General features: G+C 38.8%; 1 long non-coding RNA gene across 1 annotated transcript; it reads left to right on the forward strand.

Annotated features, from left to right (window-relative positions):
- Positions 1-3,001: 3,001 nt before the first annotated feature.
- LOC145497309 (uncharacterized) lies at positions 3,002-14,501 on the forward strand. Its single transcript, XR_014050684.1, has 4 exons — positions 3,002-3,178; positions 3,288-3,347; positions 6,618-6,715; positions 13,552-14,501. It is a non-coding gene; the product is annotated as an uncharacterized LOC145497309 (long non-coding RNA).
- The last annotated feature ends 300 nt before the right edge of the window (positions 14,502-14,801 follow it).

Genomic DNA, 14,801 nt, shown 5'->3' on the forward strand with positions numbered 1-14,801 from the left:
GCGCGCCATTTCTAGTATTGGGGCTGTCCCCATGATATGGGACAATAATTCTATTTTTAGAACAAATTGCGCCATCGCCTGAGGCACACGCGCGTACATGCTGCGAGGATTTTTGCGGATGTCGCGCGGGAGAAATGGCGTCCGAAATTCCCGAAATTTTTTATGTTTTTGGCCCACAACTCAACGCGTTTACGTTTGTTGGAATTTTGCTTAAGTATTTTCGTCGTAAGCTGCTCCAGTTTGAGTGAAGTAAGACAGTGTCGAATTTAGGTATGTTCCGCTTTAAGCTTAGATATATATCGCTGACCAAGTTGTGTTCCGACGGATGCTTCTATTACACGAGCTGTTTATTACTCCACTTTAAATTTCACATATGTTGAAGATTAACAACTTTTCCATTACACAGCGAAAAACTAGGTCGATATATTTAGATATAGCAGAGCTTCAGGACTTCATAGTTTCCTAGCTCCTCTTGCCACACGCTTGCGAGAATTTGCCAGTCTATCGCGACCGAAAAGTAAAACAAAATAATTGCTAGTTTGAGTTTCGCCTGAATTATAAGCAATGCTTGATGTTTCATCAAGGCCCAATAACTTTACGTCCGTAGATACTGTTTAGTTTTATTCGTGTAAAAATCCAGTAAATTATCCGTTGTCGATGAATGAGAGCGCCCGCCGATGCGTGTTTTGTACAGTCAGTAAACATGGCAAATTGTACTTCCGCCGCACTTTCGTGTGAAAGCGTACATCGAACTCAAACAATAACTCTATAGTTTTTAAATATGTTTAAGATTAATAAATGTTTGAGAACATATTAAAAGCTAAGCTGAAAATATGCGAATAAAGCAGAAATAATCAGCAAAGTTACGATGACGCTTTCTTTAATCAACTTTGATTAACAATTTCGATTTTGTTGATCGAGTTTAAAATATCAAAACCCTTGTTTATTTTCATTTTCGCAGTGTAAAACTTCACTATGCTTATGTTGAAGAAACACACATGATGTTAGTAGCCTTTTTGCGTTCGTGGAATCCGTTGCATTAACTCAGCAGAAAAGATAACGAAAGAAATCTTTGTCAAGATTTGTTGACAATTGAAAACACCGACTAGGACTTGAAAGTGCACGAGCTGCACTATGCAAATGAGCTAATTGTACGCGTCAGACTTTCCCTTCAAAAACTTTTGCAAACTCACCAAACAAGCAGAAACAATAAGATATCATCAAAACAGGTTTTGGTTATGATTAACCATTGTCTGAGAAACTCACAAATTAACTCGATACCAGAGTAGAGAGTTTTCTTGCTATATTCTTAAGTCAGAACAAACTCAAAAACATACGCGTAAGCTTACAACTAGCGCGAGCAGATCTTATTATTCATTCCCAGCGCGAGATTGGTCTTGTTTTCGACCCTGAAAAACCCACCTTTTCCGTTGGCTCAGAGCATAAAACTACATATAAGCGCCCTGGTTCGTATTCCCTGCCTTATTCCCTGCCATCGCTGTGAAAGATACGCAAGAGAATCTCTCAACTCTCACCATTTGATCATGCAACGTGACAACATCCACGCGAGAACCCCCGACATGTGCGTGGATCCGCGCGGATATATGACGTCAGGATGGCGCAATTTGTTCTAAAAATAGAAAAATTGTCCCATATCATAGGTGCGCGCGGATCCCAAGACTTACGGTCTCCGTCCCCGATTATGGCTCCTGGTAAAAACTAAAATCTTAATTTAAGATTTTTCGTCTTACCTCAGCACCAGTACAAAAGCTGCCGTAAGTTGTCAGCTATTGTTCAGGTAAGGTAAGACGAAAACTCTTAAATTAAGATTTCAGTTTTTACGGAGTCGCTAACTCGAACCAAAATCGATTTCCCCTGGATTTCCGTCATACATTTACAGTAGTTTTATCCTCAGGTAACTTCGAACACTCGATAATTAACTCGAACCTCCCGCTAACTCGAAGCAATTTTCGTTTCCCTTTAGGTCATTTTATTATTTAATTTTACCCTCAATGACTCGAACCATGTCTGTCAATACGTGACAAGTCAAAACAAACAGTGCACTGTAGTCGAAAACATTAAATTTATTTTGAAACAGCCGTGTGAACTTTTTTCTTTCTTTTACATTACACAAAACGTGTCAGTTCGGTTCAGGTTCCGCTGGTTTCACAAAGTGATGCTTCTTAACTCCTTTTCCAAAAAGTCAATAAATCTTTTGGCTCCCTTGAAGTACAGTTAAATTTGATTCGTACACTGCATGAATAGAAAAACATTAAACACCGTTTTTTCCTTATTTCCGGTCATTTGTTCTCAACTCCCGATAACTCGAACCCCTGAAAACTCGAACCTTTTTCAATTCCCCTTGAAGGTTCGAGTTATCGGGAGACGACAAGGCAAGTCTGAAACAGTGTTTTGATATAAGGGTCAGGTCATAAATAGGGGTCGAATTTTTGGTCAGGTCATAAATAGGGTAAGGAAAATCGCAGATTTTGGTCATAAATAGAGTGAAGGTTTTGGGAAGCGGGCCTCACGCCCCCATCCAATTTTTCTGGGAGTAACCCCCCTCCCCCCTCCCCCCAACACACACCCGAGCAAAATACCGTAAGTCCTCGAATTAGCTCCCGGGGCGCTTATTTCAAATTTAGGAGAAGATGGGGGCGCTTATTTCATTTCTCCCAAATCGCGGCCTAACATGATCATTCTTTTAATATATCATCTGCGCGTAGGCAATAACATAAGCTGTTTATCGACACAAATAGTTGATCCTAAAGTTTAAATCGTGGCGCCGTTAGTACTTAACGTGTTCAACGTGTTCACTTAACGTGTTCACAAACTGAAACAATGACGTACAAATCTAATACTACACACGAAAACCATGCATCCTTTATTGGCTCAGTACTCGTCCACAAAATGGGGGAAGGGGAGGGGGCGCTTATTGTAATTTTGGCCGATAGGAGGGGCGCTTATTCGAAGGGGGCGCTTATTCGAGAGGGGGGGCGGGGGAGGGGCGTTAATTCGAGGATTTTCGGTATGGGTTACGCGCGAATATTGTTACGACACCAACTCGCGCGGTTAACGCGCGAGAGAGTGAACGTTCCCAGCATTCTTTGCAACAACAGTTCGTTCATGTTGTTGAACCGCGAAAGTTGAACGAGGCTGAGAAAAGGCAGACTAAAAGGTTAATTTTTTCTTACTCACCGTGTATTTAGTGCTTTTCCTTGTAGTGCTTTCATGCTTTGTTTGTATGGAGGACTTTCTCCTTATCAGTGTACCTGTTGTATATTCAGGGAAGAACTTCGCTTGGAGCTGGAAAGCTTTGATGGCGAGCGATTGAACTCGGATTGCAGGTAAACGTCTTGAACAAACAGAATATATTTGATTTATTTACATTGTTAGCTGTAGTAATATGTATTTCTTCTCCTTTTGATCGGGTTCCAACTTGCTTCTAAGTTAGCTTCGTTGTACATGAGACAACATGTATGTCCCCCCATCATAAGTGTATTTTCGTGAGTGTTGCCCCCCCTACCGGCGGTATCTTCAATATTGTCGCGAGTGTTGCCCCCCCCCTCCACACATACACAGCAGACAAGATCAAATAAATAGAATGCCTATATCTGCCTTAGAAGGTGAATAATTTTATCTCAGATGAATTATTTGTCTTTGTTTAATCATAACCAGTGGTTTCATTAAGGGCTGGGCACCAGGCAAATTGACCGGCTGAGAGGGTGATTTTGGTTGCCTGGTTTGACCATGGAGAGGAAAGGTTTTCTTGTAAAGAAGTTCAATTCAAAACGTTTTGCCGCCTGTGAAAACCAGTTGCCCTGTTGCTGCAAATATTAATGAAACCCCTGCATAACAAGATTTTTTTGGAGCAGTTTATCTGGAATGAGACAACACATGGCAATTAAGCTTATGTGTAAACTGTTATATGTTTTGGAAATTAATTTGTTTGATATGCTCATATTTGTATTGTACATATTTGTATCAGTCAATTTGAAACCACCAGATCCCCTCCCTATGCCCACAGGGGAGGGGGTACTCCCAGAAAAATTGGGTGGGGGCACTTCCGAAAACCCTTACCCTATTTAAGAGCAAAATTGACTTTTTTTGCTACGATTTTTCCTTCCCTATTAATGCCCTGACCAAAAATTTGATACCCTATAAATCAATACCCTAGCTGTTTCAGACCAAGCAACATTCAAGAATGTTTTGTATATGCAAGGTTAAGCTTGCAAGTGATGTTACCATTTCAGCCAATTTTTTTAACAAGATAGGTTAAATTAAAGTAAGAAATTTCGCCAACTACCACATGTATTCTACAACTTTTCTCTAAAATTTTTCTCGATGCTGATTTATTATCTGATATTTTGTTGGGTGCGTTGTCTGTAGTCACCAACTGCCAAATGCATGATTTCTTATCCAAAAAGAACATCTGCTTAAAATGATTGTTTGCAGTCTGATATGTATTTTCAATTACAGTAACTGATCTTAGTGACCAAAAGACAATTTTACTGGAAATTAGACCTACAGCCAAACATTTCTGGATCAATGTTGAAGATAATGATCACGGTGTGAAAGGTCAAAATGTCAGGCAATGAGCTCATGATAAGTGCCTAGTCTTCAAGATGCTTTCAATTTTTGTGTTTTATAATTTCACTTTTTGCTTTGCCAAAGCTAGATTTGCAATGAAAACTTAGATTGAGGGTTTCTTTTAACCAGGAAAATTGTTTTGGCAGGTACGTGTAAACCATGTACCACGAAATTGGTCCACAAAATTGAACTATATAATATAACTATATAATTGATAATAACTATATAATTGATAATTGAACTATATAATTGAAGCATATAATTTTGAAAATTCGACGAAATTTCAGGTTTAAATTATATACAAATCTGACAGTGCTGAATAACTGCTAAGAGATGATATGCTAGTACTATGGGTTAGCTTTTCCAGCCACACTTATTATTTTGGCTTGCTAGCATTTGTAAAAAGTGTAATTTTAGGGTTGTGTTTTGCTTTTTGCAGGGCAATACATGTATATGTACATGTAAGGCTGTCTCAACAAGAAAATAATATTCATACAACCTAAAAGTTACAGTTTTGAAACAAGTTACTGAAAACCCTCTTCCTGACAAAGTTTGAGAAAATCAATTTTTTTTTCTATCCTGCATAGGTATAGGTGACTGTTACAGCAAGCTACCCTTAATATCTGGTCACAAACACTTGATTTTGGATCTCATTGGTGACCAGAGAATCCCTATTTTGAGCCCTGAACTCATTACAATAAGCAGATATTTAGTAATTGTTTAAGTTTATGGCATCCATAAACTGATGTTAATGAGACCTGAGAGACAATATCTCAAAGACAGGCACACACATTCTGAATTGTAACACTTTATTTCAGAAACATGTATCACTATGAGCCTCTTGTCACGCTCATAGGTAAATCCCAGTAACATGAGTAACGTGCCACCAATTCCTGATCTCAAAGTCCATCACGGATTCCCAGTTGAAAACAATCACCCCCTTTAGATATCACAACAAACCTTTCATTTCCTAAGTAAGGCCACTGTTATCTACATCTGTAAAAGACGGTGTGTCAATGGTTCCAGTCATGTCTCTCACATGTCCACCTCATGCGCCTGACCTCTAGTCAAGCACACGCTCCTCGTTGTACTCAGTCATCTTGTTTGTGCCAATCCTTTGCCACTGATTTTTCTTTTTCTCTCCCAACACCCCATGACTGGGGCCCTTGCTCTACACATTTGAACCCCAGATACTAGGCTTTAGGACCATCTTTAAGTGAATAAACAAAATCATTTAGATCTATAGAAATGTTCGCCAGGAATAAGGCTAATAATTTGTCTTTCCACACACACACACACACACACACACACACACACACACACACACACACACACACACACAAGGGGCAAGCTTTGACACTACAATTCAGAACGTCGTGGATAGATACTGAATATTACTATTCTGTTACTTGTAGAAAAACATATATCCGTATATACTAGATATCATTTGTTTATTATATAAAAAAAAATTATACCATTGATGGTTATAGGCTACAGCTATCTGTCTCTTAGCAAACCTTAGACCTTGTCATTCAGGGTGCAATGAACAGAGACTTTGTATTTTGGTGACTTTCTGTTGTTTGTTAATGAAGGACGGTGGCAGGAAAGTGCACCCATTAGCTGCACTTTACCCCACAGTAAGGCTCTAGCCCACTGGAGACAGGTCCGAAGAAATTACCTATTCCAAGGTGGCTACCCCTGGTACCACCTGATCTGTACTCCCCCCAGGACGGGCTCCCCCTCCTGGTTCCCTCAGTCCCCCGGGACTGTGGGATATGGGCCTCACCCCTGGAGGCAGGTCTGGAACTTTTATTCCCCCAGGAGGGCCCCCTTACTGGGCCCCTACTCCCCAGTCGTCCTTCCCTGCCACCCAAATTTTACCCACAGCCAGTGTGTTATTTCCTAAATGTAGTATTGTTAGTGGCAGCTCAGACCAGGCCTCGAAAGAGGATCATTAAAGTACATTAAAACAATGATACATGTAAATTAAAATCACAACAAGCTAAAACTATTTGACTTTTTTCTAGGTAACTCCAGACCCTCCTCTTTGAACAGTGTTGAAGGATAGTCTATTTGAAAGATTTCCATGGACCTTAAGGGGACAGTGTAATGAATTGTGCATGTGGTAAGTTTGGTTTACTTAAAAAGTTTAGGCTGAATTTTTCAAGTTTGTTTGACAAATTGATTTAGATCTTTAAACTTGTATGTTATTTCTTGCCAAAGATCAATAGCCATAAATGAGATCATTTAAAACACACAAACAGTTAAAACACACAAAGTAACTCTAAGCTAACTAAAAATGATAAGGTTATATGGGAATAAATTTTCCTTAGCAACAGCTCAAAAAGATCGGTTAATGGGTCTGTAAAACAATGATTCTAGTAAATTAAAATCACATCAAACTACAATTATTTGACTTTTTTCTAGGTAACTCCCTCCTCTTTGAACAATGTTAAAGGATAGTCTATTTGAAAGATTTCCATGAACCTTAAGGGGGCAGTGTAGTGAATTGTGCTTGTGGTCAGTTTGGTTTACAACTTAAGAAGTTTAGGCCAAAATTTTCAAGTTTGTTTGACAAATTCAAAATGGTGATGAGTCGTGGAACAAGTGGAAACTAGCCGCGGTGTGTGACTAAGAGGCAACTGCAATCAGGAAAAGGTGTTTGATGAATATGTGAAAGCAGAGTAAGCCTTCATAAGCTTTGCATCCAGCTGTCAGTCTTGAAAGCATTGTGAGTGAAAACTTGGATCAGTCTCTCACTGCTGACATGTAACCCCTGTCAGAATTAGTAATTAAAAATAAGTTTGGAGCGGGTTGGTTGGGCTTACTTTTTAAGTGATTCTCAGGAATTCCCCTTTTGCAAAAATATTTGACAAAGTACATGTAGTTTCACAGGTCACGTAGCCTGCAGAACAGGCAGATTAGTGGGGCAGAGAGTGAAACGCAGTCATGAGTGCGAAGCAGGAGACAAAGAAAATCCGCCTGTAGTCACATCATTGTTTACGCTCTTCCAACTGTTCGCATGGCGAATGGTCCTTCAAAAACTCTGGGTCTCGCAAAATTTAAGTCGAATTTCACGGGTCTTGCATTCTCATTTTTTAGTGGTTATGTGAGTCTCGCGATCTATATTTTTATACAAAGCTGTCTCAGAGTTTCGATTTTTTGCAAGGCTAAGGGTCTCCAAGTCCTGATTCGTTCATTTACCTGCTTTTGTTAATGACTTCTTTTGGTCACTTGATATTGAATTTCAATTACAAATTTCCAAGAAAAAGTTAATCCTAACTTCTCCGAAATTGTCTGAATTCCACAAAAAGCTACAAAACCTATCAAAACATTGGTTTTGGCACCAGAAAAACAGTCATTTTGCTCTAGGATATCATAACGTAGTGTGTTATATTTGAATTTCCAGTTCCAGCCAGTTTGAAGAAGCTGGTTAAAAGCTGTCTAGCTCCCAACTAAATCTGGGGCTTGAATTTTAAGAGTCTGAACGTCTCGCGCTTGCACTTAAAACACTTTGAAGTCTCAGTCTCACAATCTCAAAAGTTAAAATGTATCAGGCTCGCAAAGAAAAACGCTGGTGTTGCTGTCTCGCAAAGTCTCGCATTTACCATTTGCCACCCCTCTGATTGGTTGCTTTAAGCCACGTGAAGTCAGACATGAGAAATGACAAATAACAAAATGTGTTAAATTGGGTGACAGGCCTAAATGGACTCCTATGGCTCGTGACATTTCTACATTTGCATTCTCTTGTAAATTCAAGCCTCTGAACCTTTTATTTTGCTCCTCATTTGTTTCTGAAGGGTACTTTTTTTTATTAGGAGGACTTTTTTAAAAGTTGCATACATGTAGAGCCATTGGACTGTTAGAGGGCAGAGCTCTGCATGGTTTTAGCTCTTATCTACCGCTTTGTAGAGTTTGACACCGCTGTAATTTGCCATGTGCCAAGTTAAGTGTGGTTTGTCTTGCTTTATTTTTATTGCAGAAATGTATGTTCTATCTCAGTCTGTTTAATAGTTATTTTCTCTGGAGGGACAAGTCGGTGATCATGTTGATTACTTGCATTCTATGTTGTGATGCCGGGCTCGGTTGTTAGATTAAATATGTGTTAAGTTGTGTGGCTTGTTACCGTGGATCAAGTTTAGCTTTGTCCAGTGTTGCCAGACTGCTGTAGTGTTACTTTGAGAATCTTAGAGATCCGTTCTGTGTTGTCAAAGTTATGTTTCTTGCATCCTGAATCTGTCCGAGCTTTTTGTCTCCTGAGCTTGATGTTTAGGTTTATACCTCCATTGTTCGTTCTGGCACCACATGATTTAAATTTAGCTAAATTTGGATGTAATATATCAAATACGAAAGACTGTGTTTGACCACGTTTGTAAACACTGAGAAAAGAGTTGAAAATACAATGCGCAGCAGAGTATTTTTGACGAACTTCGAGGTGTCTGGAAATGTTTTTCAAACACGGTCTTGGAAAAAGGTAAAGTCTGCATGCGAGCCAAGTGGCCCATCAGGCCGGAGCTTATCCCGGTTTCTGTAGCATGAAGCGACTAGGAATATTTCTACTCCCCCCTGGATGGGATGCTAGTCCATCACAGGGTTACTCCCAGCATTAAATTCGCCGGTACCATTTATACACCTGGGTGGAGAGAGGCACTGTGAGAGTAAAGTGTCTTGCCCAAGAACACAACACAATGTCCCCGGCCAGGGCTTGAACCCAGACCGCTTGATCCAGAGACGAGCGCACTAACCGTGAGGCCACCGCACCTTGCAAAAAACACGGTCTTGAGTGTTTGATATATCTTCTCAATTGAAACTAAAACTAAGGAGAAAACAGAGAAATAAAATTGTAAAAATCTATGCTAATTAAGATCAGATATCCAAACACCGTCATGGTCATGATTTCCTTTGTTTAAACTTGGTGAATTATTAATGAGTGTGAGAAGTTCTTGTCTGTTGACTGTTTTGCGTCATGTATACATTTGTAAATTGGTTACTTGAGCCATTTTTTCGTGCCAGTAAATTCTCATTCTTTCATGCCAATCATTTCAAAGGGATGGTAGAGCATAAACAGTGGTGTGACTACAGGCAGATTTTTTTCGTTTCGTGATTCATGTTCGTGGTTGCACTACGTGCTCGTGTATCACGCTTTGCTCTCTGCCCTGCTAATCTGCCTGTTCTGCAGGCTACGGGTCATGTAACTAAGTTTCAGGTTAGAAAAGGAGAGAGAGAGTCAAAGGGTGAATTTGGGTATAATAGGGACTTTAAGAAACCACGACGGCAACGCAGAGGACAACGTCGCTTAAAAAACGAATTTATATTTTACCTACAAATCTTGTGATACTTTAAAGTCATTTGTTTTGTTTCTTACTGTCAAAACTAGCACAAAGCTAAATCTGAAACCCAGCGATAAATTTGCAATAGAAATTTAAAAAATTAGCCGTTGTGGTTCACGTTCTTGAGACAACACCAAATTTGGTCATTTCATGTTGTTGTTGTTCAGAGGATGGCAAAGAAATGTACCTGGAATTATAATGCACGTGCACAGCCATTGTATTGCTCATTAGATCTTTTGTTTAGTAACGTTCCCGTCGCTGTTGCTGTTGTGGTTTTCTTAAACTCTCTTTAATTTAGGTGTCTAGACGTTAGAGAGGGCCTTGGTTGTAAAGCAAAAGAAAATTTTTGTAGGGAAGGTGGCAGTTGAATGATTACTGAATTCCTAAGCATTGTGGAATTTCCAAAGCCAAGAAGGGGGTTTAGATGAAGATGGAAGGGCATGGATATTTTCTTGAATCTGCACCCATTGTATGTATCTTCATTATCCTAAGAATCTGCATTCATTGAGCTTTCAACTGGTGTATTAAACACAGAATTCTGTAACAATATTCAAGATTTCACACATGCCTATGACACTGTCCTTCTATTTAACAATAAATCAGGGGTTTCATTAGGTGCTGGGTTGTAGGCAAATTGACCGGCTGTGAGGATGATTTTGCCAGTCTGGTTTGACCATCTACAGGAAAGGTTTTCTTGTGACGAAGTTCAGTTGAAAGAATTTTGCATGCCTGCGAAACCCAGTTGCCCTCCTGTTGTAAATGTTAATGTAACCCTTGATAACAACAAAATGCATTCATTCATTTGGTAATTTCTTTATTAACACTTAAAAATTTTCACTTGTGAGAGGGTAAATTGCAACACATTTCACAAATCAGTTGATGCCAGAACTTGACAGAGAAGTAAATGTAACCAAATAGATCAATGATTTAAGTGCTGGCACCTCACTTTGAATAATTAATGATCAGTCATATTGTATTTATTAATTGTCACTGTATATGTATTTTCCATCATTGATCACACGCAGAAGCATATCATATGCTTCTGTCACATGTGATACGTGTAGCTGACTACAGTGGATGACCCAACTGTGAAAACTTGCATCAACTTGCATGGAAATTTGATCTTGACCAACGTGAGTGCAGGTCAACGCAAGTGCACCCAAGGCCTGGCCAAATGAAGTCGTAAGTAGACCCAAGTTTTGAGCCTGCCTCTATTTGCGGGTCCGTTTGGCCAGGGCTTTGCTTTTGGAATGTCGCCACTTTCAGCATGTGTCAACAGCCATGAAATTTAATTGCTTCTTTCATAGGGGGATCATTACCTTAAGTTAATCATGTTTAGTGCAGAGTGCACTATTGGGATGGTTTGGAGGGCTGCCATCCGCTAATGAGCTATGGAACTAAGGAACTATGGCGCTAAGGTGTAGACTTTAATGTTTGTTTAATTAATTAATTTCAATTAATTAATTAGTCTAGAGGCAAGGAAGTGGTGGGGGTGGGGTGGGAAAAGTACTTGTGTACTCTACGTAAAACATGTTCCACCTACACCCGCTGAGTATAAACATCACAAAGCTATATATTTGTTTCAGGAAACCCCTTGCTCTCCTTGTGGTACTATTCTCTTAAGAACAAAACCAATTTGCTCAATACGCACATGCAGATTAGTTAGCGTTCACATCTTCAATATATTAGGCAGAGGATACATTGCATATGGGATCACACACAAAAATGTTAAGTGGTTTTCCTTATGGTAGAACCCAACATGTAAGACACCTGTTTTCTAGCATCGTTAGTGTTATACACTATGTTTCCAACGCGGTTTTTTGTTATATGTCATGTGATGTGACTGAGGGGGGCAGTTATTTTTCAAGTAGTGCCACTTCTCCCTCTTTAGAGCAAAACTGAATTGTTACTGTGGCTGTGTATCTTTTAGAATTACCCAAAGGTCGGTTCAAAATTTTCAAACTACCACAGTGTTTGTCGGGGTTCAAATAAAGAAGGGAAACATATTTCTTCCCCTTAACAGCTCTTTTATTTCTTGCCTTAATTGCGTCTGTAAAAGAGAACAAAAAGTTCTCGAGTTAGTGGCTTTAATACTCTTCAAATTGTAAATTTGTGACAAAAGAAACCAGGAAAGTGCTCAAATATTGTTGCAGATGCCATATCACCTAATGAAAGCGCAAATTAATTTAATCAGTCTTTGAGGAGACTCTTCCTCCATTACAGAATATAGTATCGGCCAAGTAGTGCTGTTTACCTTCACTACTTCCGTTGAAACGCTTCTCAGTTGTATCAATTGATATCATTGTGTATTAATTTTGAATTGTCTTAATGTTAACAACAAAGGTAGCACCGGCAAAAGAAAAAGAACATGGTATTCCGTGACTATCTGATAATTGAATTAGTTCTTGCGTATCAGTGAAAAAAAAAAAAAACGTTTTGAGTAAAACAAAATCGTTTCTCTTCCATTTCTTCATCAGATATTTAACTTTCTTTCATTTATCTCCAGCAGTGAAAGAAAAAACAAGCACATCTTCTGCGTGTTTTGGAGAAAACAAGTGTTTCATTTTACATACCTTTGTGATGAAAACAAAAGTATCAGGTTACAAAGTTGGCGTGAAAAGCTAAATTGTCATGTTTGCTGCTTAAATGTAATACTGAATTTAAAATGAACGAAAATCAACTTAAAACACCAGAGTAAAACTTAAATACAGTCGTGACAAACAGTAAGTGTAAGTAATTCTTGGACCTTGAATGAAAATACAACCATGAAACATACACACTGCTAAGGGGAAAAGCCCTAGCAACTACCAAGGTAAATACCAACTGGAAGTGAACTGAGCAAGGGTAGAGTACTTGTAGGACTGCCATGCCAGAGCTATCAGTATAATTCCACTCTGCACTATCTGAAATTGTCTCACTAGTTGTATAGGTTATAGTGACTACATGTATAATGTACATGTTTAATAAATCTTGCACGTAACTCAAATTATTCTTAATCCCGTGGTTATCGCCATTTCGTCATGTTAGTCTAGTACAGTGGAACCCCACCTTACAGTCACCTTGTTATTATGCCACATTTTTTTGTCCTGGCGAAACACCCATACATTTTTCTCATAGAAAAACCCTGTAAATGAGGCCAACCCTTTATTATGGCCAAATGCCTGTTATATAGTAAATGGTTTAAACCTAGGAATATCAGTAGTTCGTATAGTGTGATTGTCCAGGTGAGGGTTATGTTTATCTTTCCAGTCTAACTATTGTATGAACTGACTGAAGTTTCAATTTTTTTAAAATTCTATCTGCATTCCAGATTTTTATAAAAGAACAGTTGTTCAGAAGTGCAATTGTGATATTTAGACCAGTCATAAAATTTGACCCTACCCCAACGGTCAACCCGTTAATATGGCCAAATTTTCATCCCCTGTTGGTGATCGTATTAATGCATTTCTTCTGTAGGTTGCTGGTATCCATTAATTACTTATCCTTGGTGAAGTAAGTGCTGTGTTCAAGATCATAACTCAAGGTCATTGGGAAGGCTTCTTAATCTGGGGACCATTTCGTCTGGTGTTATGCCACTACACCATAAACATTTGTACAGTATCTAAATTTTTCTATTTCTTCTTTTGAACAGCTGAAGACAAAATACCTGAGGACAAGACAGGAGGAGGATATCATCCACAAGCTTATTCTAGAATAATGATTTTTTTGTTTTTTGCAATCCAGGACCAGGTAAACACTTGTGTTCTTATGCAATGATGAAATCAAAACTTAACCTGGTTTCTTCAGGGGAATCCCCCAAGGGCATCCCTACAGGGTACCCAAGTCATCAAATTCTACAGCAGAAAAAAAGGAGTAAAAATGCACCAATTTTTTTTCCTTTTTTAATTGATGCACTATTATTATAGGATCCAAAATAGTCAGGGAAATTTTCGTTTTTCAAAATCAGGGAAATTTCAGGGAATAAATGGAGAAAATGGGAAGTTTCCCTTTTGTACTGTACCTTTAAAAAAAAATAACTAGACCAAACTACTGAACTAACTCCATTCAAATTAAAACCTGCAGTGCAACACACTCTCATTAAGTGACCACCAAACTAAGACCAGACACTACTCAACTTATACCCCTACAGTAGTCACTACAGTATTTCTTGACCTCAACAGAACTCACATGATGTTCTTGAACCAGTCTCAACACAAACTTCACCAAAAGTAAACCAGTTGAATCAGACCATAACTGATCAGTCACTGATTACTACCTTTTCATAATGGCTTGACAACTTCTCAAAGCGTCAGTGCTTTCACGCTAATTAAACTACTTAATGATACTTGCCCACTTTTTTTCTTTGTTTTTGGCAACTTGACATTTGTTCCTTTGGGCACCTCAGAATGGGACATACTGTAATGACTTCCTCAATACGCCCCCCCCCCTCTGTCCCTCCCCCCCACTCTCCAACCTTGTCATGATTCACTATTATTTCCCAGGGTTCCCCAGGTTAAGGATTAGTTTTGAGTTGATCATTGCACTCCTTGATGTAAACCAAGTTCTGCTTTTAATTTTGAAGTACCACAGACATGTAAATAATTTAAAATGCTTTCATTGGCTCAGTAAGTAAATTAGTTCTAAAGTGGATAACATTTCATTTGGTTATATTTTATGTTTTTACTGTATTTCCTCCTTGAAACCCCTGTTGGAGTACCTGATGTTTGCCCATACAGGCACATGTATATAAGGACGAGAAGCTCTTTGGAAGAAGGGCTTAATAGTAATATCAAATATCAAAACTGCAATTTGTAGGTTCAAAAGGAGATTTGGAAAGACTTCCTAATTAGAATGGAGACTTGATGTAATCAATACTTCCAATTCAAAGTTCTGGGATTGTGC

The sequence above is a fragment of the Orbicella franksi genome, chromosome 1 (assembly GCF_964199315.1).
Source record: "Orbicella franksi chromosome 1, jaOrbFran1.1, whole genome shotgun sequence".
Taxonomy (NCBI): Eukaryota; Metazoa; Cnidaria; class Anthozoa; order Scleractinia; family Merulinidae; genus Orbicella; species Orbicella franksi.